General features: G+C 40.9%; 1 protein-coding gene and 1 non-coding gene across 3 annotated transcripts in view; both read right to left on the reverse strand.

Annotated features, from left to right (window-relative positions):
- Positions 1 to 23,743, reverse strand: part of sbf2 (SET binding factor 2) — a 571,743-nt gene that overhangs the window by 414,375 nt on the left and 133,625 nt on the right. The gene's annotated exons all lie outside the window — the stretch shown is intronic.
- LOC137330634 (U6 spliceosomal RNA) lies at positions 3,055 to 3,160 on the reverse strand. Its single transcript, XR_010965066.1, has one exon. It is a non-coding gene; the product is annotated as a U6 spliceosomal RNA (small nuclear RNA).

Raw genomic sequence — 23,743 nt, forward strand, 5'->3', positions numbered from 1 at the left:
AATTACATTTGAGAAAATTATGCATGGTCACTCTTTCTGCAGCCCATGGCCAACAGTCACACACTAAATGCAGGAAAAGGAAGCTTTCTTGCCTTATGGTTCACGACAGTCAGGTTGGTCACAATTGTGTTTGATCGGCAATTAATCATTTTAGGAGATAAAGGTAGAGAGATGCAATGGTTTAAACACTTGTTTACCTGGCTGTGAAGAACCAAGAAAGCTTTTCATTTGGGATTGCTCACCTACCAGGGGTATGAGTCTGCTGCAAGAGGCTTTTCAGCCAAAGCACCTGGAGCTTGGTCACCAACCAGCACCATGCTCAAAGCCTGCCTCACAGAGACATAAACTGAAGCTCAACAGTTCTCTTTTTTGATGTATTGCCACTCAAATGGAGGCAAACAGATGACTCAGTATTTCTCATATAAAACATCTCATCAAGAACACAAGTTGTTTAAAGTAATGCAGAGAATTGCTAACGGTTTCTTGATTTTTGTTTTGAAAGAGACACTATGGGATTGCATTAAGTATTATAATCTAATTACATTTGCTGCGCTTATTCTGGCTCTACTTAATTTTACTTCTTAATAAATCTGACTTGCAGTTTAAAGCTTAGGATACGCAGTATGTCAATGTTTTGTTCCTCTATCAATGAGATTCAGAAAGTATAGGATGTCTTGTACTATATTTACAACAACAACTTGAATTTATAAACACCTTTAACGTAGTAAAATTGATACCAAGTCAAAGAAGGTGATATTAGGACAGATGTAGATTTTAAGGAGGATCTTAAAGGAGGAGAGAGAGGCGGACCGGTTCATGGAGGAAATTCCAGGGCTTAGGACTTAGAATGCTGAAGGTAAGACACCACTAGTGGGGTGAAGGAAGTGGGGGATGGACCAGAGGCCAGGGTTGGAGGTACACAGAGTTCTCAGAGGGTTGTACAGCTGGAGGAGGTTACAGAGTTAGGGAGGGGAGAGGCCATGGAGTTTTTGAACACAAGGATGAGAATTTTAAAATCAAGGTGTTCGGGTCAGCGAGCACAAGGGTGATGGGTGAACGGGACTCGGTGCGAGTTAGGATACAGGCAGCAGAGTTTTGGATGAGCTCAAGTTTATGGAGGGTGGAAGATGGGCGGCCGGCCAGGAGAGCATTGGAATAGTAGAATCTGGAGGTAACAAAAGCATGGATGAGGGTTTCAGCAGCAAATGGGCTGAGGCAAGGGTGGAGATGGGTGATATTACGGAGGTGGAAGTAGGTGATGACAATGAAGATATGGGGTTGGAAACTCAGCACAGGATCAAATAGGACACCGAGGTTGTGAACAGTCTGGTTCAGCCTGAGACAGTGGCCAGGCAGCGGTATGGAATCGGTGGCTAGGGATTGCAGTTTGCAGCGGGGGTTGAAGACAATGGCTTCGGTCTTCCCAATGTGTAACTGAAGGAAATTACAACTCATCCAGGACTGAATGACAAGCAATCTGACAATGCAGAGGCAGTGGAATGGTCGTGAAGTGGTGGTGAGGTAGAGCTGGGTGTCGTCAGCGTACACGTGGAACCTGACATTGTCATTTCGGATGATATCGTCGAGGAGCAACACGTAGATGAGAAATCGGAGGGGGCCAAGGATTGATCCTTGGGGACTCCAGAGGTGACGGTGCAAGGGTGGGAAGAGAAGCCACTGCAGGAGATTCTCTGGCTACGACTAGATAGGTAAGAGTGGAAACAAGCAAGGGCAGTCCCATTCAGTTGGACAATGGAGGAAAGGCTTTGGAGAAGGATGGTGTGGTCAACCGCATCAAAGGCTGCAGACAGGTCGAGAAGGATGAGGAGGGCAGTGCACCTCAGTCACATAAGATGTCATTAGTGACTTTGATCAGGGCCGTTTAAGTGCTTGAAACATGGAGCTGCAGGGAAGTTGGGCACAGATTTGGAAGTCAACAACACGTTCAAGGGCTTTGGAGGGGAAAGGGAGATTGGAGATGGGACGGTAGTCTGCAAGAACAGAGGGGTCAAGGGTGGGTTTCTGGGAGGAGAGGGTGAAGACGACAGATTTGAAAAGGAGGGGGACAATACCTGGGGAGAGGGAACCGTTAACCATATCAGCTAGCATGGGAGCCAGGAAGGGAAGTTAGGTGGTCAGCAGTTTAGTGGGTATAGGGTCAAGAGAGCAGGAGATGGGTCTCATGAACAAGATGAGCTTGGAGAGGGCATAGGAGAGCAACTAGAGAAAAATGCAGGTTCAAGGCTAGGGTAGGGAGGGATGCGGCAGAGGCAGTGACAAAGAAGTCCATGAGCTCCGCAGTGATCATATATGCAGTATAAGAAGTCTATTGTCTACCCAAGCACGCTAGCTCCCAGGTAGCGTCATACACAAAATCATGTTCTGATTCACGGGAGGCACAGGTTTGCCTGAGGAAGCAGTCCTTCACACTGGGCATGAGGAAAAGGTATCAGGTGAGCGGCTGAATTATGACAGTGGGTCTCATTTGCAAAATGTACAGCCAACAATAATATGCTCCACGTTTCACGAGCATTTATTATTTCAGAAGCATTTTTTAATTAAACATACTTAATTGAATTAATATCATCTCTAGTAGCATAAATGTTATACTTTCCACTTTTGGTAAACAAACTGCTTAGGGTTTCTAATATAAATGATAAAGCGTACATTTCTACAGACAAGTTTTACAAGACAACCAAAACTGTATGTAAAAACAAAAATGTGAAGATGTTGGATTATAGTTAACCAATTCAATTTGACAGATCATATACCTTCTCAACCCAGAAGCTGTCACTATTTCTCTATCAGCCTGCCATTACCACACTTCATAAATTTACTGGACTCACAAATGTTAAAATCATTGCATTCACAGCTTCCGCAATGGTTCCACAAGTGTAACAGTTGACCCATATGGACCAGAAACATCCCAGGTTCAATCTCCAATCCGAACAGAATTAGTTGAACTCTGCTGGGACAGCAGTTGGAGGCAATAAAGTTGGGCAGGGTTTACACTCCTGATCATTACCCAGTTTGTGCTTGTGGATATCAGGTAAGGACAAGGATAGAATATTCCCAAATTTGTGTGTCATCCTTGTGCAGGGCCAGACTAATCTTCCCTGTATCGTTCCAATGGCAAAAAAAATTAGTGAGTTTCGTTAAAAAAGGAACTGCATTCAGTTCTCAACCGGTTTCCACTAGAAGTAGCATTGCTTTACACCAGCATAGTACAGGAGGGCTTAGTGTGCCTGCAAAATTTACTCAACTGTAGTTTCCTGAAGAAACAGACAGTCTGCCTGTTTTTATTGGGCAACAATCACACACGGTAATATTATTACCATTTAAAAATGTAATCCTCCACATTCTGTAATCTGCAAGTGAGCTCCTAGATTACCTCAGCAAGTGTTAGGAAACTTTATCCAAATTCTGGGCAGTACAACTAGGGTATTGCAGTAACAACAATAAGTCACGGATGCAATCCGAATGGTTCTTGGACATACCAAAACAAAACAAAAAATCGCCTGGAATTTCCCCTTGCTGAAGTTTAACAAAGTTTCCATGGGTTATTCCCCAAAAACAACCTAAAATGACAATTGTGCTGCATTTTTCAGAACTAGAATGCCTCAAATAGTCTAAAATCCATTCTAAAATTCAGTTTAGCCACCAACAATTGCTTCCTCAGCGACCAACAATGAAGCAAATGAAACCAACACAATACTTGATTTTAACTTTTGCAGCAGCCAGCTGCAATATTAATACAAGCCAACTTCAGTTCCAACTTACACACTGCAGAGTGTAACACACAATGACATGTATGCAGTGATTGCAATTTTGCATAACATATCATGGATCTGCACACTGTTTTTAGACCCTCCACCCCCCCCCCCCCCCGCCCACATTTCTTCTCCTAGTGTGAGAGGCACATTATTCCTTCTGGCTAAGAGATCAATATCAATATCCCATGGTTGATTTTCATATTCCACTGGCCTCTGTTCTTTGCCTCAGGGTTCTGGCTCTGTTATCGGCTAGAATCCTGTGAGAAATATAGAGCTCGGAAAAGACGAAAGCACAAACCACACAACACTCAATATAATTTCTGTTGGAAAAAAATTAAAATATATGACAGAATTGTTCTTTTCCTCTCTTCAGAGGGGAGGAGAATATATGGTGATATGCCTGCTAGAGAAGAAAATAAAGACCCCACAAAACTTTAATTTTATTTATTAAATGAGAAGTGTTGTTGCATAAGAATTATGGGCAATGCAGCATTAAATCAGCAGCAGCTCCATTTTGCCTTACAAATGAGATTAGTAAACAATTTTACAACACCAAGTTATAGTCCAGCAATTTTATTTTAAATTCACAAGCTTTCGGAGATTTTCTCCTTCCTCAGGCAAATGTTTCAAGATCTCCTTGAAGCCTACGCATTTATACATATTGAACAATAATACATGGTGTTTACAGACTGCCCCTGCAACTGCCCGTTGCCAAGGCAATCACCGTGTTCAGACAGAGAGGTGTTACCTGCAGAACCTCCGAATACACATTCAACAAAAAAACAAACAGGGAAAAAAAACAGAGAAAAAAAAACACAGAGAGAGGCAGAAACAAGGCAGAGAGAGCCAGCAAATGACCCATTATATTAAAAACAGATAACATTTGTTCGCTGGTGGGGTAACGTGTAGCGTGACATGAACCCAAGATCCCGGTTGAGGCCGTCCTCATGGGTGCGGAACTTGGCTATCAATTTCTGCTCGACAATTTTGCGTTGTCGTGTGTCTCGAAGGCCGCCCAGTACTTCCCCGGAGCGGAGAAACTACGCCATGTTCTCCGCAGCCTTCAACATGTCATCAATGAGGACAAACACCTCGCTATGGCCATCCCCACACCTCCACTACTCGCCTTTAAACAGCCACCCAACCTCAAACAGACCATCGTTCGCAGCAAACTACCTAGCTTTCAAGAGAACAGCGTCCACGACGCCACACAACCCTGCCACGGTAACCTCTGCAAGACATGCCAGATCATCGACACAGATACCACCATCACACGAGATGACACCACCCACCAGGTGCATGGTTCATACTCCTGTGACTCAGCCAACGTTGTCTACCTCATACGTTGCAGGAAAGGATGCCCCAGAGCATGGTACATTGGCGAGACCATGCAGACGCTGCGACAACGGATGAACGGACACCGCGCAACAATCGCCAAACAGGAGGGTTCCCTCCCAGTCGGGGAACACTTCAGCAGTCATGGACATTCATCCACCGACCTTCGGGTAAGCGTACTCCAAGGCGGCCTTCGAGACACACGACAACGCAAAATTGTCGAGCAGAAATTGATAGCCAAGTTCCGCACCCATGAGGACGGCCTCAACCGGGATCTTGGGTTCATGTCACGCTACACGTTACCCCACCAGCGAACAAATGTTATCTGTTTTTAATATAATGGGTCATTTGCTGGCTCTCTCTGCCTTCCGGATGTTTCTGCCTCTCTCTGTGTTTTTTTTTCTCTGTTTTTTTTCCCTGTTTGTTTTTTTGTTGAATGTGTATTCGGAGGTTCTGCAGGTAACACCTCTCTGTCTGAACACGGTGATTGCCTTGGCAACGGGCAGTTGCAGGGGCAGTCTGTAAACACCATGTATTATTGTTCAATATGTATAAATGCGTAGGCTTCAAGGAGATCTTGAAACATTTGCCTGAGGAAGGAGAAAATCTCCGAAAGCTTGTGAATTTAAAATAAAATTGCTGGACTATAACTTGGTGTTGTAAAATTGTTTACAATTGTCAACCCCAGTCCATCACCGGCATCTCCACATAATGAGATTAGAATAGTGTAAAATTTCTGCTGTTCTTTGAAGTATTTTTGCAGGGTCTTTCTTCATTTTTCTTCTTTACAGATAGATCACTATACATTCTCCTCCAACGAGGAAGAGAGTCAAATCTGAGGACTACTTATAATTACAAATTAAGGCTTATTATCCAAATTTTGCTTAGGTTAATTTTTATACTGTGATTCTTCAATATATCACTAGTACACTTGGATTATTACAATTCAGAATTCTACTGGCACATTTCTCCCTCTCTAACTCGGTACTTACCAGAATGATACCAGAGCTGAGAGGGTTAAAAAATTAGGACAAGTTGCATAAGCTTGGCTTGTATTCCCTTGAGTATAGAAGATTGAGGGGTGATCTGATTGAGGTGTTTAAAATGTTAAAAGGATTTGATAGGGTATATACGGAGAAACTATTTCATCTGGTGAGGGAATTAACAACAGTGCATAATCATAAAATGTGAGCTAGACTATTAAGGAGCAAAATCAGGAAGCACTTTTTCATACAAAGGGTAGTAGAAATCTGGAACTCTCTCCCCCAAAAGGCTGTGGACACTAGGATAATTGGAGCTTTCAAGACTGAGATGGATAGATTTTTGTTAGGTAAGGGTATCTAGGGATATGGAGCAAAAGCAGATAAATGGAGTTCAAGTGCAAATCAGTCATGATCTAACTGAATGGCACAGAGAGCTCAAGGAGCTGAATGCAGCCTACTCCTGTTCCTTACGTTCCTACTCTCCATTCCACATCCTTTCCAACCACAAATGAGTTAATGCTGGCATTCTCCCTCCCTACTCCCTTTCAGTTAATACTCCACTCTCCATCCTTCCCCACCCAAAGTGCTGCCATCAGCTTTTCCCCTCCCCTCAGCACTGTTCCCAGCTTCTCCCCTTTCCCCCACCAAAGCACCTCTCCCAGCTTCTGCCCCTTTCTCCTCCCCTTCATTACCATCCATTTGCCCTACTCTCTAATGCCATCAATTTAGCTCTCCAATCATTGCCATCCATTTCCCCCTTTCACAGCCATCCACTCGCTCTGTGACTGCCATCCACTCTTATAAGATTTCCTGCCTCCCATATACAAAGACTAGCCTGCTCGTTGGTGCTGGGTGTTGAAAGATGGATATGGTCCAGGTAACACTCGGGGATCCAATACTGATCTTTTCCACAAAAATGTGACACACTGACCAGGCTCCCAAAAGGCTGATGGTAGGCATATATAAATATTTCTTGATTTCTTTAGACATCACAAAAAAAAGAGAACTTGTATTTATATCGTAACTCAGAACATAGGAACAGGAGTAGACCATTCAGCCCCTCGTGCCTGCTCCACCATTTGATAAGATCATGGCTGATCTGTGATCTAGCTCCATATACCTGCCTTTGGCCCATATCCCTTAATACCTTTGGTTGCCAAAAAGCTATCTATCTCACATTTAAATTTAGCAATTGAGCTAGTATCAATTGCCATTTGCGGAAGAGAGTTCCAAACTTCTACCACCCTTTATGTGTAGAAATGTTTTCTAATCTCGCTCCTGAAAGGTCTAGCTCTAATTTTTAGACTGTGCCCCCTACTCCTAGAATCCCCAACTAGCGGAAATAGTTTCTCTCTATCCACCCTATCTGTTCCCCTTAATATCTTATAAACTTCGATCAGATCACCCCTTAACCTTCTAAACTCTAGAGAATGCAACCCCAATTTGTGTAATCTCGCTTCGTAACTTAACCCTTGAAGTCCGGGTATCATTCTAGTAAACCTACACTGCACTCCCTCCAAGAACATCTTTCAGAAACATCCCAAAGCACTTCATGTATAAGGAATTGCTTTGAAATGTAGTCACTGTTATGTAAGTAAAAGCAGCAGCAATTTTGCACATAATAATGCCCCACAGCAGCAACAATCTGTTATTGCTAGTGATAGACAGATGAATGTTGGCCAGGACACTGGGAAAACACTCTGCTCCTCATTCAGCAAGTGCCTGGGGATCTTTAATGAATCACCGGAACCAGCAGACAAATCCTGAACCAAGTGTCAGCCTGGGCTTCGTGGTAGCAGTCTCACCTCTGAGCCAGAAGGTTGTGCGTTTAAGTCCTACTCCAGAGAATTGAGCACATAATCTAGGTTGGCACTTCAGTGCAGTACAGTTGGAGGTGCCATCTTTCGGATGAGATGTTAAAACCGAGGCCCCTTCTGCCCTCAGATGGATATTAGAGATCCATTGGCACTATTCGAAGAAGAGCAAGGGAGTTTTCCCGGTGTCCTGGCCAAAATTTATCCCTCATTCAACATCTAAAACAGATGATCTCATCATTTATTTCATTGCTGTTTATGGGACTTTGCTGCGTACAAATTGGCTGCCACGTTTCCTACATTACAACAGTGACTACACTTCAAAAGTACTTCATTGGTTATAAAGTGCTTTGGGATGTCCTGAGGTTGATAAAGGTGCTATATAAATGCACGTCTTTCTTTCTAACCTTTCATCCAAGGTACAGCACCTCAGACAATCCAGCACTCCCTCGGTATCGGATTAAAAGGTCAGCCTAGATGATTAGCTCAAGTACAGGAGTGGGACTTGAACCCACAACCTTATGAATCAGAGGTGAGGGCATCACTAACTGAGCCAAACTGACACTTGGAAAGCAACTTCATTTTGTAAAATCTTGTAAACTTGGGAAATAAAGTCAGGAATCATGTTGTACAGCATTGCAAACTGTATTGGAAACATGCATCATTTGGAATTCCCAGTATCTCTACTTGAAATTTAAGGGATTTTAAGAAAGCCAGAAAATCCCACAAGAGTGAGGAATTCCAGACACTTGCAGCTATTCCAGGATTTATAGCGTTAACACAAGTGAGTAATTCACAGGATCCTTTCCAGGTTCAAATATTTCATTTCCCATGATAGATAATTGTTAATGCAAATATCGCTCTGGGAGGAAGTGATGTTGCAGGTCAAAAGTTTTCATTCTTAAATACCCTTAGCTAAAGGACATTTTGGCAACTAATGTCCTGTCTACTAGCAACTCATGGTAGCAACGTGCAAGTCCACATGTCAAACGCAGTGCATCTATTCACTGCAGCAATTGTAGTCTCTCTCCAGCTGTCTGCGAAACAAAAGAAACAAACATAACCTCTCCACAGTTCCTGCTCCAATTCTTTTAACAATGTTCACCTTCCCTTCCACCTCTTGATGGCCAATTGCCAAGCGTCTGCTTTATCCCACGACAGGATCTTCAGGGACTAAGTGAGCCTAGAAAACTATGTCAGGCTCCTCGGTCAGTATCTGACTTCTCTTTTCCTATTTAAGAATATTTCAATGATATTTCTGTCCTTCCCGGAAACTTAGACTGCATTTCTCATTACAACAGGGACTATAGTATAACAAAAGGAATTTGGAAAGATCCAGATGAGGTTAAATGAGTACTATATTGGTAGGTGCGCCAGATTACATTCTTTCATTTAAGGAAGTGAGTCTAATTGTTAGAAAAGGACTGATTTTCTTCATAACAATTCTATGTTACTGTACACATAGATTTTTTTTTTCCAATCAGCTGAATAACAAAGCACAAACATATCAACTTTTTCTTCTCTTGGTTTCACAATTTGTCCATCATTCTTGGATAGCTAACCTAAACAAATAGTTAATACTTGACATACCAACCATATGAACAAAGGGAAATCATGGCAATAACTCATAAAATTATTTACTCGTGTTCTAAAATTATCAAATTTCATTACAATACTAGAGCCTTGCTACAATACTGTACTTAAGTCACATTTTCATTAAATGTTCCTTTATTCCTTACTCACTTCAGAAAATATGGAACTGTACTGTCCTAGAAACTAAAACAATATTTCTGTGTAATATTACCTTAAGTTAAAGTTAAAAATATCACCCTTCATTTTTTCTGTGTCAGAAGTGGTTAATTACAATCATTTAGCTGGTCTGTTTATTAGGAGCAGATAATTCAAAACCACTGCAGATACACCGAAGCAATTTTAGAGAAGGTTGCAGGATAGAAAACAGCAAAATAAAAAGTATTCTCCTCAACTGTCATTATCCACCATGGATTTTCCTTTCTACAAGCAAAGCATCTGGTAAGTATTCAATACAACCCAGTGGTTTTACATCAATACAATGACTGTGCTGTGCAACCACAGACCGGGCTTTTGACTTCTAAAATACTATAGTTGGGAGTGCAAAGGTCTTCATCAGCATCCCTATTTCCATGAGGAATTCTGAAAAGGGCACTAAAGAAGTCAAACAGTAATTTGGATTAAAAGTAATTTAGAAAGGAAGATCCATGGTAGATAATAACAATGTAGGAGAATAAGGAGAAGTAGATATGGAGAAATTGTTTCCACTGGCGGGTGGGTCAGTAACCAGAGGACACAGATTTAGGATAATTGACAGAAGAGCCGGAGGGGAGATGTGGAGAAATGTTTTTACGCAGCGAGTTGTCATGATCTGGAATGCACTGCCTGAAAGGGTGGAAGAAGTAGATACAATAGTAACTTCAAAAAAGGAATTGGATATATAATTAAAAAGGAAAAATTTGCAGGGCTATGGCAAAAGAGCACAAGAGTGGAACTAATTGGATAGCTCTTTCAAAGAGCCAGCACAGGCACGATGGGTCAAATGGCTTCCATCTGTACTGTATGATCCTGTCATTCCAAGAAGCTTTATTCAGCAGGTGGCTGGATCAAAATATTGTATAACATTACTAAAAATCCTTGAACAACAATGTGGTATAAGTAACTGCAGTATACTTTTAATCTGTACTCAATGCACTGGACATGAATTTTACAGTAAAATAATAAAACACATGCAAAAGGTATAAATGTGAATGATCAGAATTACTTCAGGTACAAACTGCATAAAAAGGATAAAACTAAAACAGTCTATTGTACTCAAGTACTTAAACCTATTAAGTCTAGTTAAAAGTGCATATTAGAAATATGATCGGTTCATGAGTGGGATAACCAGATAATTAGCCAACACAAGCAAAAATATCTTATTTCACTCCCTTTTATACAATATTCTACTTGTAATATTACTATTTAAGTGCTTAAAGCTGGTCATATTTTCTGTTTCCATATTTTTCCAGTGAGGACCTGTTTGAGTCTGTGCCATTCCAATTTCCACAGCCCTGAAAAACTTCAGCTGGAATCTACAGGCTTTAATTTAGGCAACATTTTGGTTACCATTGCACTCCATTTTGAGTTGCATAAAAGTGCTCATCCCCTGTCGCCAAGTACCTATTGAATCCATTGTTGAGTCACTTAATTCTCAGTAACCCATATCATGACATGACTTGGCACCAACATTTATCTATAACTAAATGGAATGCATTAAAAGTCTTGCACGTAGCATACACCTTCTGCAAGTATCACACTTACTTCCTATCATGCTTTGCTGATAATATCCCTATTGTTAAAAATAGAGGACCTTCCAACTCACCTTGAATAATGCCATGGAAGATCTGTAAGTAATATTAATAGTATCATAGTAGGTACAGCACATGAGGAGGCCATTCAGCCAATCGTGCCTGTGCCGGCTCTTCGAAAGAGCTATCCAATTAGTCCCACTCCCCTGCTCTTTCCCCATAACCCTATAAATGTTTTCCCTTCTCGTATTTATCTAATTCCCTTTTGAAAGTTACTATTGAATCTGCTTACACTACCCTTTCAGGCAGTGCATTCCAGATCATTCCAACTCGCTGTATAAAAAATTTTTTCCCCACGTTGCCTCTGGCTCGTTTGCCGATCACCTTAAATCTGTGTCCTCTGGTTACCGACCCTTCTGCCACTAGAAACAGTTTCTCCTTATTTACTCTATTAAAACCCTTCATGATATTGAACACCTCTATCAAATCTCCCCTTAACAACCCCAGCTTCTCCAGTCTCTCCACATAACTGAAGTCCCTCATCCCTGGTACCATTCTAGTAACTCTCACCCTACACCCTCTCAAAGGCTTTGACATCCTTCCTAAATTGTGGAGCCCAGAATTGAACACAATTCTACGGCTGAGGCCTAACCAGTGTTTTATAAAGGTCTAGCATACCTTCCTTGCTTTTTTACTCAGTGTCTCTATTTATAAAGTCAAGGATTCCACATGCCTTTTTAACAACCTTCTCAACTTGTCCTGCCACGTTCAAAGACTTGTACACGTACCTCCAGGTCTCTGTGATAGCACCCCCTTTAAAATTGTACCATTTAGTTTATATTGCCTCTCCTCATTCTTCCTGCCAAAATGCATCATTTCGCACTTCTCTGTAAAATTTCATCTGTCATGTGTCTGCCCATTTCACTAGTCTGTCCATGTCCTCCTGAAGTCTGTTATTATCCTCCACATTGTTTATTACATTCCCAGGTTTCATGTCATTTGCAAACTTTGAAATTATACCCTCTATACCCAAGTCCAGGTCATGAATATATATATCAAAATGAGCAGTGGTCCTAATACTGACCCCTGAGGAACACCACTGTATACACCCCTCCAGTCTGAAAAACAACCGTTCACTACTACTCTCTGCTTTCTGTCCCCTAGCCAATTTTGTATCCACGCTGCCACTGTCCCTTTAATCCCACAGGCTTTAATTTTGTCAACAAGTCTATTATGTGGTACTTTATCAAATGCCTTTTGAAAGTCCATATATACATCAACTACACTACCCTCATCAACCCTTGCCGTTACTTCAAAGAGCTTAATCAAGTTAGTCAAACATGATTTTCCTTTAGCAAATCCGTGGTGACTTTCATTTATTAGCTCATACTTTTCCAAGTGCCAATTTATTTTGCCCCTGATTATAGTCTCTAAAGATTCCCCACAACCAACTTTAGGCTGACTCGCCTGTAATTGCCGGGTTTATCCCTCTCCCTTTTTTTGAACAGGGGTGTAACATGTGCAATCCTCCAATTCCGTCCCCATATCTAAGAAGAATTGGAAGATTGCGGCCAGAGCCTCTGCAATTTCCACCCTTACTTCCCTCAGTAACCTAAGATGCATCTCATCTTGACCGGGTAACTTTTCAACTTTTAGAGTACTGCCAATCTTTTAAGTATCTCTTTATCTATTTTTATCCTATCCAGTATCATTACTACCTCTTCCTTTACTGCTACAATGGCAGCATCCTCTTCTCTAGTGAAGACAGATGTGAAGTATTCATTTAGTGCCTCAGCCATGCCCTCTGCATCCACAAGATCTCCTTTTTTGTCCCTTATCGGTCCCATCCTTCCTTTGACTACACTTTTACTATTTATATGTTTATAAAAGACTTTTGGGTTCCCTTTTATGTTAGCTGCTAATCTAGTCTCATAATCTCTTTGTCCTTCTTGTAGATCTCCTCTGCACTTTCTTCACTCAACTTGGTTTTCGACTGTATTATGAACCTTACATTCGTTATAAGCATCCTTTTCCTGTTTCATTTTAATCTCTATATCTTGCATCCTGTGTGTACTTCTTGTTACACCACACTACAAAACTACCAATGGGAAACTACTAGGCACCATAAAAGAATAATACTTCATGAAACAATAAAAGAAGAGGTGAACCGTCAAATCACACAAATGTTTTTTGGGGGAAAAAAAGTGCCATTTTTTCCTCAGTAACTGAAGTTTCTAAAGTATTAAACAAAATAAAACCACAAAAACATTTACATATTTCACATTTTCATGATAAAATTTACCCACTGAAGTGTCTTTTAATATCTTTATTTTATCATCAAGAAGCCTAGGCTTTGAATAAGTATTTTTAAATCAGTTGATGGGCGTTACCAACCACATCCGTGCATTTTAAGCACATGCAATTTGCAGGTTTCTCCGAGTTAAAACAGAAGGGTGTTTCTCCTAATCTTGTGAGGATCCAAGAGTGTCTTTGCTTTTTCCAAGAAGTCAAAACAAACTGGAGATTGTATTCTTAAGGCTTTATTTCAGGCAAGTTTTACATTTAAATCATCTGTTCTTTTTCAATTATGAACTGGTAAATTTTTACCTCAGACAATTAGATAACATCTGTGATTAACAGTACATTTATTGAGTGTATATCTTCTCAGTGGAAAAAACTGAGCACTATTAAAGTTTGGTTTTCCAAGTGATTCAGACTTAACTGGAAAAAAAAATTGAATTATTTGGTTTCTCCTGATTGGCTATTGTCCATGACAATCATGGAAAGTTCCATACCTCCTCCTCTTGGTTCTAAATTCAGTTAAAATAAAATTCTATTCTGAAAAAGACGGCTCGCCATTTTGGGAGCTTGTGTAAACAATGAGCTTTTTAAATTTTTTATGAAGCATCTTTTGTTTGTTTACGGAAACTTATGTTTATTAAAGACTGTGTAAGTGAGCAAAATGACGAAGTGCACTAAATGCTTCAAGGCAGGACTTTAGGGCCAGGAACTGGCTAATTGGAAGGAAAGCGGTGCGGAGGGTGCCTGATGGCACAGGCAGGTTGAAGCATGGGGTGACAGGTGGAAATGTGGTAGAGGGGATGTCTGATGGTGCAAAAGGGACCAAGTGCAGTTTGGGTTCCAATGCCTCTTCCCCACCTCCCCTCACCTCCATAATACTTCCAGACCTTAGCCCCTTTCTCCAAAATGCTTCCAGAACCAGAACCCCACTACTGATCTCAGATTACCTGATCTGCGCCAATGCTCCAGGAACTACTCTCCATGTTACCCCTACATTCCAGTAGTCCCCTCCCAGTGCTCCCAGACCCAGAATCGCCTCAAAGTATATCCCTAGACCCTGACCCCATCCCAGGACAGAGAGACTCCAGGCCCCTTCCCAATGCTCCTAGAACCTGACATCCCCAATGCTGATAAATCAATATCATTAATACTATTACTTGATTTTGGGTACGGTAGCATAGTGGTTATGTTACTAGACTAGTAATCTAGAGGCCTGGACTAATAATCCAGAGACATGAGTTAAAATCCCACCACGGCAGCTAGGGAATTTAAATTCAGTTAATTAAAAATTTTTAAAAACTGGAATAAAAAGCTAGTATCAGTAATGACCATGAAACTACCAGATTGTCGTAAAAACACATCTGGTTCACTAATGTCCTTTAGGGAAGGAAACCTGCCGTCCTTACCCGGTCTGGCCCATATGTGACTCCAGATCCAAAGCAATGTGGCTGATTCTTAATCGCACTCTGAAATGGCCTAGCAAGCCACTCAGTTGTCAAGAAGGTAGCTCACCACCACCTTCTCAAGAGCAATTAGGGATGGGCAATAAATGATGGGCTTGCCAGCGATGCCCACGTCCCATGAATGAATAAAAAAATAACACCCCCGCTCTTATAAAACCTCCAGCTCACGGTGAACAGCACAACTGGATATAGCTGGTATCTATCATACGTCAAATGTCTTGCACCTGTGTGCACTTCTTTCTGTCATGTTATTTAATAGTCAAACTTCAACTGCTGGTGCTCCTTCCTCTTCCTCCCGTCTTCAAAACTGTTGCCTGCTTGCAAAATGTTCTCAAACCACAGGTTTTCAACCCAGTCCCCCAGTTCTGACTGTAAAAATGTTTAGCACCCCACACTACAAGTTCCTAACCCCAAATTCATGCACGTTCCCAACACTGGCCTGACTCAACATTTTGCCTCATCACAGCTTCCAATCCACATTTCCGGGCCCATCAATTTAAAAAAAAATCTTTTACTGCCAACTCTGGGCCACACAGTTCTTACATTTTACTTCCACCCATTCCCAGCCTCATCATCTTCAAAAATGTTTTTTTCCCACCTATTTTCCCCACTAGGTTTCCAAACATATCCTCCAAATGAGTGTATGCAATGCCACAGGAAATCCACCAGTAAATTAAATTTATTTTAAAAGCAGATTATATACCCTGTATTTTTTCGAGTCACACAAGTGCAGTCAACAGAATGAGCAAGTGACCTCCCACATATTTCAATGATGTTTTGAAATGGGCTACTAGAACAACTTGCATTTATATAGCGCCTTTAACGTAGCCAATATCAGTAACCCAACAACACGGAGGAATCAAACCCACATTTTACCACCTCATGGCAGCAATTAATGTTGCTCCAGTATATTTTAGTACATAAAGGGTCTAAAATTATCGTCAGCAATGCCAACCCACTTTATGGCTGAGCTGAGATCAGGTACTCTGTATGCCATTAATTCAAAACAAGAACATAATGAATAGAAATTTATAGGTTATAAAAGATGAAATTTGCCAGCAAAAAATTGTGCTCTCATTTGAAATACAATACTCCAAGGATAGCAAGCATAATATATGCACAAATTTGCAAAATAAATAAAAATAGAGCATACTTAGGGAGAGTTGCAATCCCATATGTGACGCATATTTGAAACTAGTCTGATCAAACAAAATCTGTACAGAAGCAAAACTTCAACATGTATTCTTTTACATTTCTCCTCTGATGTTCAGCTCTTTGGTACTGCTCTCTCGCAGTTTCGGTCATTTGTTGCAAGGCAGGCATTGTATCCAATAGTTTCTCCTCCTCTACCTGTGTGGTCACCTCGGAGTACCCTGGGGGTCTATCCTTTGACCCTCCTCTTCACCAATGACATGCTACCCCTTGGCAATATCATCCAGAAGCATAGGGTCAGTTTCCACCTGTATGCTGACAACAACCAGTTCTATTTTTCTGCTTTGTGTATTGATTGTTGCTACACACTCCAACTGCCTGTGCAACATCAAGACCTGGGTGAGACAAAATCTCCCCCTATGCATTAGAAACCCAATGCCTGCATCAGCTTGAGGCTCGACTTCAACCTCCTACCAAATACAACATGTTCATAATACCGCATTTCACGTGCTCACCTACAAAAAGTCACACACTCCCCCTTCACCCTTGTTCTCTCCAAGCTTCACTTGCTGCCTGTGCCTTAATGAGGTGACTTAAGAATTCTCATCTTCTGTGAAGCACCTTGGGATGATTTCTGTATTATATAACTGCAGGTTGTTGCCTTATTTTCAAGTCCCTGCATGACCTTCACCCAGCCTATCTTAATAATGTTCTACAATCTTTCATTCATACATAGAATCTACCGCACAGAAAGAGGCCATTTGGCCCAACTGGTCTTGGTCAGTGTTTATACTGGACATGAGCCTCCTCCCACACTAATTACTTCTTTCCACCCTGCCCCCCCCCAAATCCTTCTATTCCCTTCTCCCGCATGTATGCATCAAGCCCCCTCTTCAATGCTATCTGCATCAATGACTCCATATGGCTACGAGTTCCACATTCTCACCACTATCTGTGCAAAGAAATTTCTCCTAAATTCTTTATTTGATCGGTTAATGGCTATCTTATATTTATGCCCCTTCATTATTTTAAAGACCACTGTCAGGTCTCCTTTTAGTCTTCCCTTTTCCAGAGAAAAAAGTCCCAAGTCAGCTCAACTTTCTTGATATTTGCATCCTCTCAATTCAGCTAACATCCTTGTAAATCTTTTTTGTCCTGAGCTACCCCACTCGATACTTCCCCCATTCTGACATAACTCCTCTAACTAGCACTTGTTGTTTCCTACCCTTCAGCCAGCTTCTTATCCATTCCCAGGACGTATCCTGAATCCCAAAAGCTATAGTTTAAAAGCCTTTTGGAAATCGAGGTACATCATGTCATGGGGCTTACCACAGGCCACTTGGGTTGTCACTTCCTCAAAGAAGTCGAAGAGGTTGGTCAGGCAGAATCTTCCCCTTCTGAATCCATGCTGACTGTTATTAACTAGATTATTGATGTACAGATGATCCTCAAGTTTACTTCTGATAGACAATTCCATTATTTAGTATGGAATGAAAGAAAGGTCTGTAGTTATGCGTGTCTGTTTTGTCATCCTTCTTGAATATTTCTGAATATTGGACACACGCTAGCCTGTTTCCAATCCCTTGATACTTCCCCAGAGTCCACCGACTCACACAATGATTATCAGTGCCTTATAAGCCAATTCTCCAATCTTTCATAGCACACTGGGATAAATAGTATCTATCCCTGGGGATTTATTTGTTTTGAGCCCAATTAGCCTGTCTTAAGTTCCTGCACACTGCCTCGGCTCCTCTAATTCCAGGCTACGCCATGTCCCACTCCAGTGTTAATGGCCGCATGTCCTCTGGCACTGCATACCTAGTCCCCATCATCCCCACTTCCAAAACCCTCAATATTTTTGTCTTTGACCGTGCCCCCAATGCATTAACAATCTGAGTATTTCTTTATTCATTCTTGCTTGGCATACACTATTTTATCCTCCTTAATGTAAAGTGCTTTCAAAAGTCTTTCTGCAAATGACGAGTGTTATAAAAATGCAAGTTGTTATAAGTGCTTTCTGCAAACACAATGAGCCACAATGAGGCTTTAACAAAGAGTACTATAATAGTATGCAACAGAACTTTGCAACTCATGTGGGTATTTTCTAACTGCAGAATAACCTTATATCCTTCTGGTATATTCCATGAAGGTGCAATTCATTGATTTGCTACCCCAGTCAGGAAACCCTGAGATACAGAAGTCGAGTCGGAGTGATTTTATAAGCTACTTTGTGGTTTCAGGGGATTTTGAAAAAAGTGAATGAATCCGTCAGTCATAATTCTAATACAGCAATAAATAGGGTTGTATTTTATATTACCACTTGGACAGGACTGAATATTGCTAACATTTTGTGCATTAATTAATTCAGAAGTAAAATGAGCCAGTTACCGAATATCATAACAATGTTGGTGCATGCAGCAAAACCCGTATCACAAACAGAACCTTAACATGAGGTTTCAATTGTGCAATATTCTGGGACATATATGCCTTGCTATTGACCATTAAGTGATATCTAACAAGTTTTTATTTTCACTGCTAACAAAAAGAAAAATACTGCAGATGCTGAAAATCTTAAACAGGAACAGAAAAGGCTCGAGACACTCAGCAAGTGAGGCAGTATCTGTCGAGAAAACAGAACTTAGTTGGCGTTTCAGGTATAAACCCTTCCTCATAACTGACCTGCGGAAGGGTTTATACCTGAACATCAACCGACTTTTACTTTCACTGCAATCGGTTGTCACTTTTCTGGGCAGTAAAATCCTAGCAGCGATACATTAAAGACCTTTTTGATTTCTAACATAATAAAAAAAATGTTTTAACTATAGAGCTGATAATTATACTCCAGCAATGCATACGCAACCCAGTATTGGGCCAAAACTACATCGTGTATGGATTATAGAATTAATTTTTTTTAAATCAGTGAATTTTATTCTTACAATAAACAGAACACTCTTGTTTTGGCAACGGATGTCAGCATCAATCACACCCTTGTCAGGTACAGCACAAGTTAGATGTAAAGTAAGGATCTCTGTTTGTACAGCACTGGCAACATGCCTTCCCCCCAACCTTATCATAGCACCTCTACTGCACCAATACAAATTTTCCCAGTTCCCACATCACCCATGTGTGTCTAACCACTAAGTGGCAGTGCCAAATACAATCCATTTGGATCTCATATAGCAGACAGCAGAATTAGATTTTTATTCTATCAGGAAGAACAACATTTAGGCCTAAGTAACAGAAGGAAAAGACAACAGACGAACCCAAGTCCTACCTGCTACCTCATTTCTGAACACATGCAGAGTGTTCTTTCTATCCAAAACATGGAATCAGTCTCTTAATGAGCTATGTTTTGCCCGACTTGTTGTAGAACTTAATACGAATGTAGAAAATTGTCAACTGTTACTGCAACTAACATGTTCAATACTCAGTCAATTTACTTTAAATTTGCCCATAATTCATGGTCAATTTACTATATGTTTGGAACATGACCTATTTAAAATCTGCAGAATATGCTGCAGAGTCAACCAATAAAAAAGTAAAGTATGAAACTACTGTAACTTTGGACAAGAAAGTCACCATATCTAAAATTTCACTGCACCTTTTCCTAAGGGAATTCAACATAACAAGGTCACAAATTCAGAACAAAGAACTGTTCTTGTAAAGTCCTCCAATGTGAATAAATAGGCTTGCTTAAAACAATTTCATAGAGTGTATTAACACTAAAAAGGAAAACAGCTGCAAAAACAAGCACATCACAGTACCCTCACACAAGTTATTATTCAATGTGTGGTGAATATGTTGTCTGATAGCATCTTATCTTACTAAAAAGATGTTTATATGTAATTGTTGTCCTTTCATCAATCAGACCATAAATCATTCAGCCATCGGTGCATGTTTCACTACATTTTACATGGGTTAGAATGTGGCAAACATAAACATTAACCAGAACTGCATGCACCTGTTTGGAAAATAGGGACATATAAACGTCAAAACACCTTATGTTGATGAAAGTAATTTGCATTGGTGTTTATAAAAACCGTCACAAAAAATACTTTGAACGTGCTTTTTTTATTCTGTTCAAAAGCACACTATACTGCACAACTGATGCAACTTTTTGTAACCAGCAGACAGGTCCTCCTTGGATAAACCTTAAATTATGATTATCCTTTTAAAGCGTACTAAATCTCAGCACGGAACTGAACAGTCATACTACATCACCTATGACAATTCCAAACCTGAGTGGTGACATTTTTGTGCTACCAAATATTGTAATATTTTGACAGTAATGCAACTGAGTTGGCATGTTTTTGCTGGCCACTTGCACAAGTGTGAAATTGTGGATGGTAGAGCTCTCTCCTAACAACCTCATCAGCACACTCAAACAGATGCATGGAGCGCTCATTGGCCTTAACTACCAGTGCAATTCTCAGTCATAGGGGATCTGATGAGGTAATGAGCGCTTTTCAAGCACTGAAATATTAATAGCAGTACAACTGACTGCCAGAGTTTGTTTTTACTTTTTTGGCATGGGTTTGCACTGGTTGATTTTTGTAACCATTGTACTGGTAACAGTATAACACTAACTTTTTCAAGTTATCTCATGATCACCATGTCAATAAAGATTTGCTCATTATATTCTGCACTTTTGATATCAGATCAGTGAGAGAATGCCATACAGGTACTAAAAAAAAAATCTGATTAGCAGCATCTTATCTCACAAAAATATGCCCATTGGTACAATATTGGCAGCAAAACTTTTAAAAGGCAGCATTAATACGTATTTATAAATAGAACTTTGTTTAATATTTTCTATTAGTACACAGGCAAAAGGCAACGGTCCTAGAACCTTCCAAATATTAGTAAAGTTCAGCTCTGGTCAAACTTAAGCAGCAAAGTTTAATTATAGTATCACAATCATATAAAGTCCAAATGTCATCTGCTTGCAAAATAGTCATCTGCCCACTCCAATATCAAAATTAAATTGAAATTTTCTGTTTCATTTGGTAAATTCTCAGGATTTTTAAAGAGGCAATTCCATTATTGTGCTCCCAAAGGAAAAATTGAAAGTCTTCCACAATACTAAAGTCCAAGTAGATCTCCCTTGGCACTGCTTATAATAAATCAAAGGTTACGCAGTTGCAAGGTAAAGGGGAGAGATGTTGGGGTGTGGAAGTGGGGATGGGTGCACAACTCTATTGAAAGAAGTTTGTAGGCGATCTCCCCAGAGACAGTACAATGCATTTTGATCGTTCTTGGCCGGTAGATAAATAAATAAATTGGTCCCTTACATTTCCGCACTTAAGTAAATAATTAAAGCTTTGTGTGTAAGATGGGGAGCAGCCCTTTACCTAAGCCCGTTTACAATTGATAGAGCGCCTCAGTGACCTCCCTGATGCAGTGGTGTACTGCAAACTGTGATATGGCGCTTACGTCATCTGCTGCAGCCTGAAAGGAGCTCGTGGCATAAAAATTCAGAACCACGGTGACCATAACAGCCACAGGCAGTGCTGTCATTGCCCAGGTGCAAAGCTCCAGTTGTGGCTGCAGCAGGTGACATAGCTTGGTGACAGCTTCCTCGGTGATGCGAAGACACCTCAGACATTGCTCCTCAGTAAAGTTATTGTAGGAGAAGTGCTCTCTGAATAGCTGCTGTAGATATGGCCTCCTTCGCAGGGCCAATTTCAATGGGATGAGAACAGATCTGGCCCGGGTAAATTGGAATCAAAGATTGGCAGACAAAACTGTAATTGAACCGTGGGCGGCCTTTAAAGAGGAGATGGTTCGGGTACAGTCTAGGCACATTCCCACGAGGCAGAAAGGTAGGACAACTAAAGCCACAGCTCCCTGGATGATAAAAGAGATAGTGAGTAAGATGAAATGGAAAAAAGGAGCGTATGACAGATGTCAGGTTGATAACCGTAAGGAGTCGCACAACACCAGGTTATAGTCCAACAGCTTTATTTGAAATCACAAGCCTTCGGAGCTTTGCTCCTTCGTCAGGTGAAGTGAGGAGGAGTTGCATAAGGGCATAGCATATATAGTCAGAGAACAATGCCTGGTGATTACAGATAATCTTTCTAACTGCCCTGTATCACACCTCAGCAGACAGATAATCACAGAAAACATAGGAGTATTCAAACAGTTTAGTCAGGGAAACCTTACATCCAAGAATACGGAGGTGGGGTCACCAGGGGTCAAATGTAGCAGATGCTCGGGTTTGTATTAAGAACAGATAACTTTTTTTTGCTGGAAATCGCAGCAGGTCCGGCCGCATCTGTGTATGGAGAACAAGCCAACTACGACTTGAGTCTGGATGCCTCTACGTCAGGTGGGGTTACATGTAGCGTGACATGAACCCAAGATCTGCACCCATGAGGACGGCCTCAACCAGGATCTTGGGTTCATGTCGCGCTACACGTAACCCCACCAGTGGAAAAAAAAGTTATCTGTTTTTAATACAACTGGTCATTCTCTCTCTTTCTCTTCCTTTCGGATGTTTCTCTCTCTCTCTCCCTCTCTGTCTTTGGTTCTGGCCGTTTGTATATTCAGTAGTCTGGTATCTAATGTTTCTCTGTCTGAACACTATTCAATTCATTTGATTGCCTTGATAACGGGCAGTTGGAAAGATTATCTGTAATCACCAGGCATTGTTCTCTGACTATATATGCAGCAATTTTCAAGGAATCCGACACTCACCTGACGAAGGAGAAAGCCTCCGAAAGCTTGTGATTTTCAAATAGAACTGTTGGACTATAACCTGGTGTTGTAAGATTCCCTACATTTATTAAATTCAAAGCCGTGGTGGATTCAGGGTAAATCCTGGGAATGGATAAGAAGTTGACTGAGGGTAGGAAAACAACACGTACTCATTTGAGGAGGTATATCGGAATTGGGGGAGAGGGGAGAAGAGGGAGGAGCGGGATGTTACTGAGTAGGGTGCCTCAGAGCTCAATGTTGCGATCACTGTTTCCAATTGACATAAATGACCTGCATTCAGAAATTGAATGCGAAGTCGTCAAAATTTTCAGATGATATCAAACTAGGAGGGGCAGTGGCATTGTGTGGGACAGTTCAGAAATGACAGAGTAAATTGGACAAGATATGTAAGTGGGTAAAACAGATAAAATTTAATCCAGACAAGTGTAAGGTGCTACACATTGAAGGGAAAATAGATGATTCAAGTACGCCATGAATGGTGCTGAAATAGCTATGGATGAAGCTGAAAGAGACCTAGCAGCCTTGACACTAAACATGTCCAGCCAATGCAGACCAACAGTCAGCAAATCCAATAGGATATTGAACTGCATAGCCAAAACAGTACAAGTCAGAGGAGGTAATGATCTGTGCTCTGATCAGACCGTATCTTAAATACTGCGTCCAGTTCTGGTTGCCAAGAAACAAAAGAGACATTCAAGCGTGGGAGGCAGTGCAAAGAAGAGCCACGAGGCTGGTCCCTAATGCCAGGGGTCTGATTCATAACTAATGACGAGAAACATGGTCTTTTGAGCCTAAAACAACAGCTTGCATTGATATAGTGAAATACCTTTAACATAGGTGTTTCACAGGAGTGAATTTAAATTAAACTGTAGGAGTATATCA

This window comes from Heptranchias perlo, chromosome 12 (genome assembly GCF_035084215.1).
Source record: "Heptranchias perlo isolate sHepPer1 chromosome 12, sHepPer1.hap1, whole genome shotgun sequence".
Taxonomy (NCBI): domain Eukaryota; kingdom Metazoa; phylum Chordata; class Chondrichthyes; order Hexanchiformes; family Hexanchidae; genus Heptranchias; species Heptranchias perlo.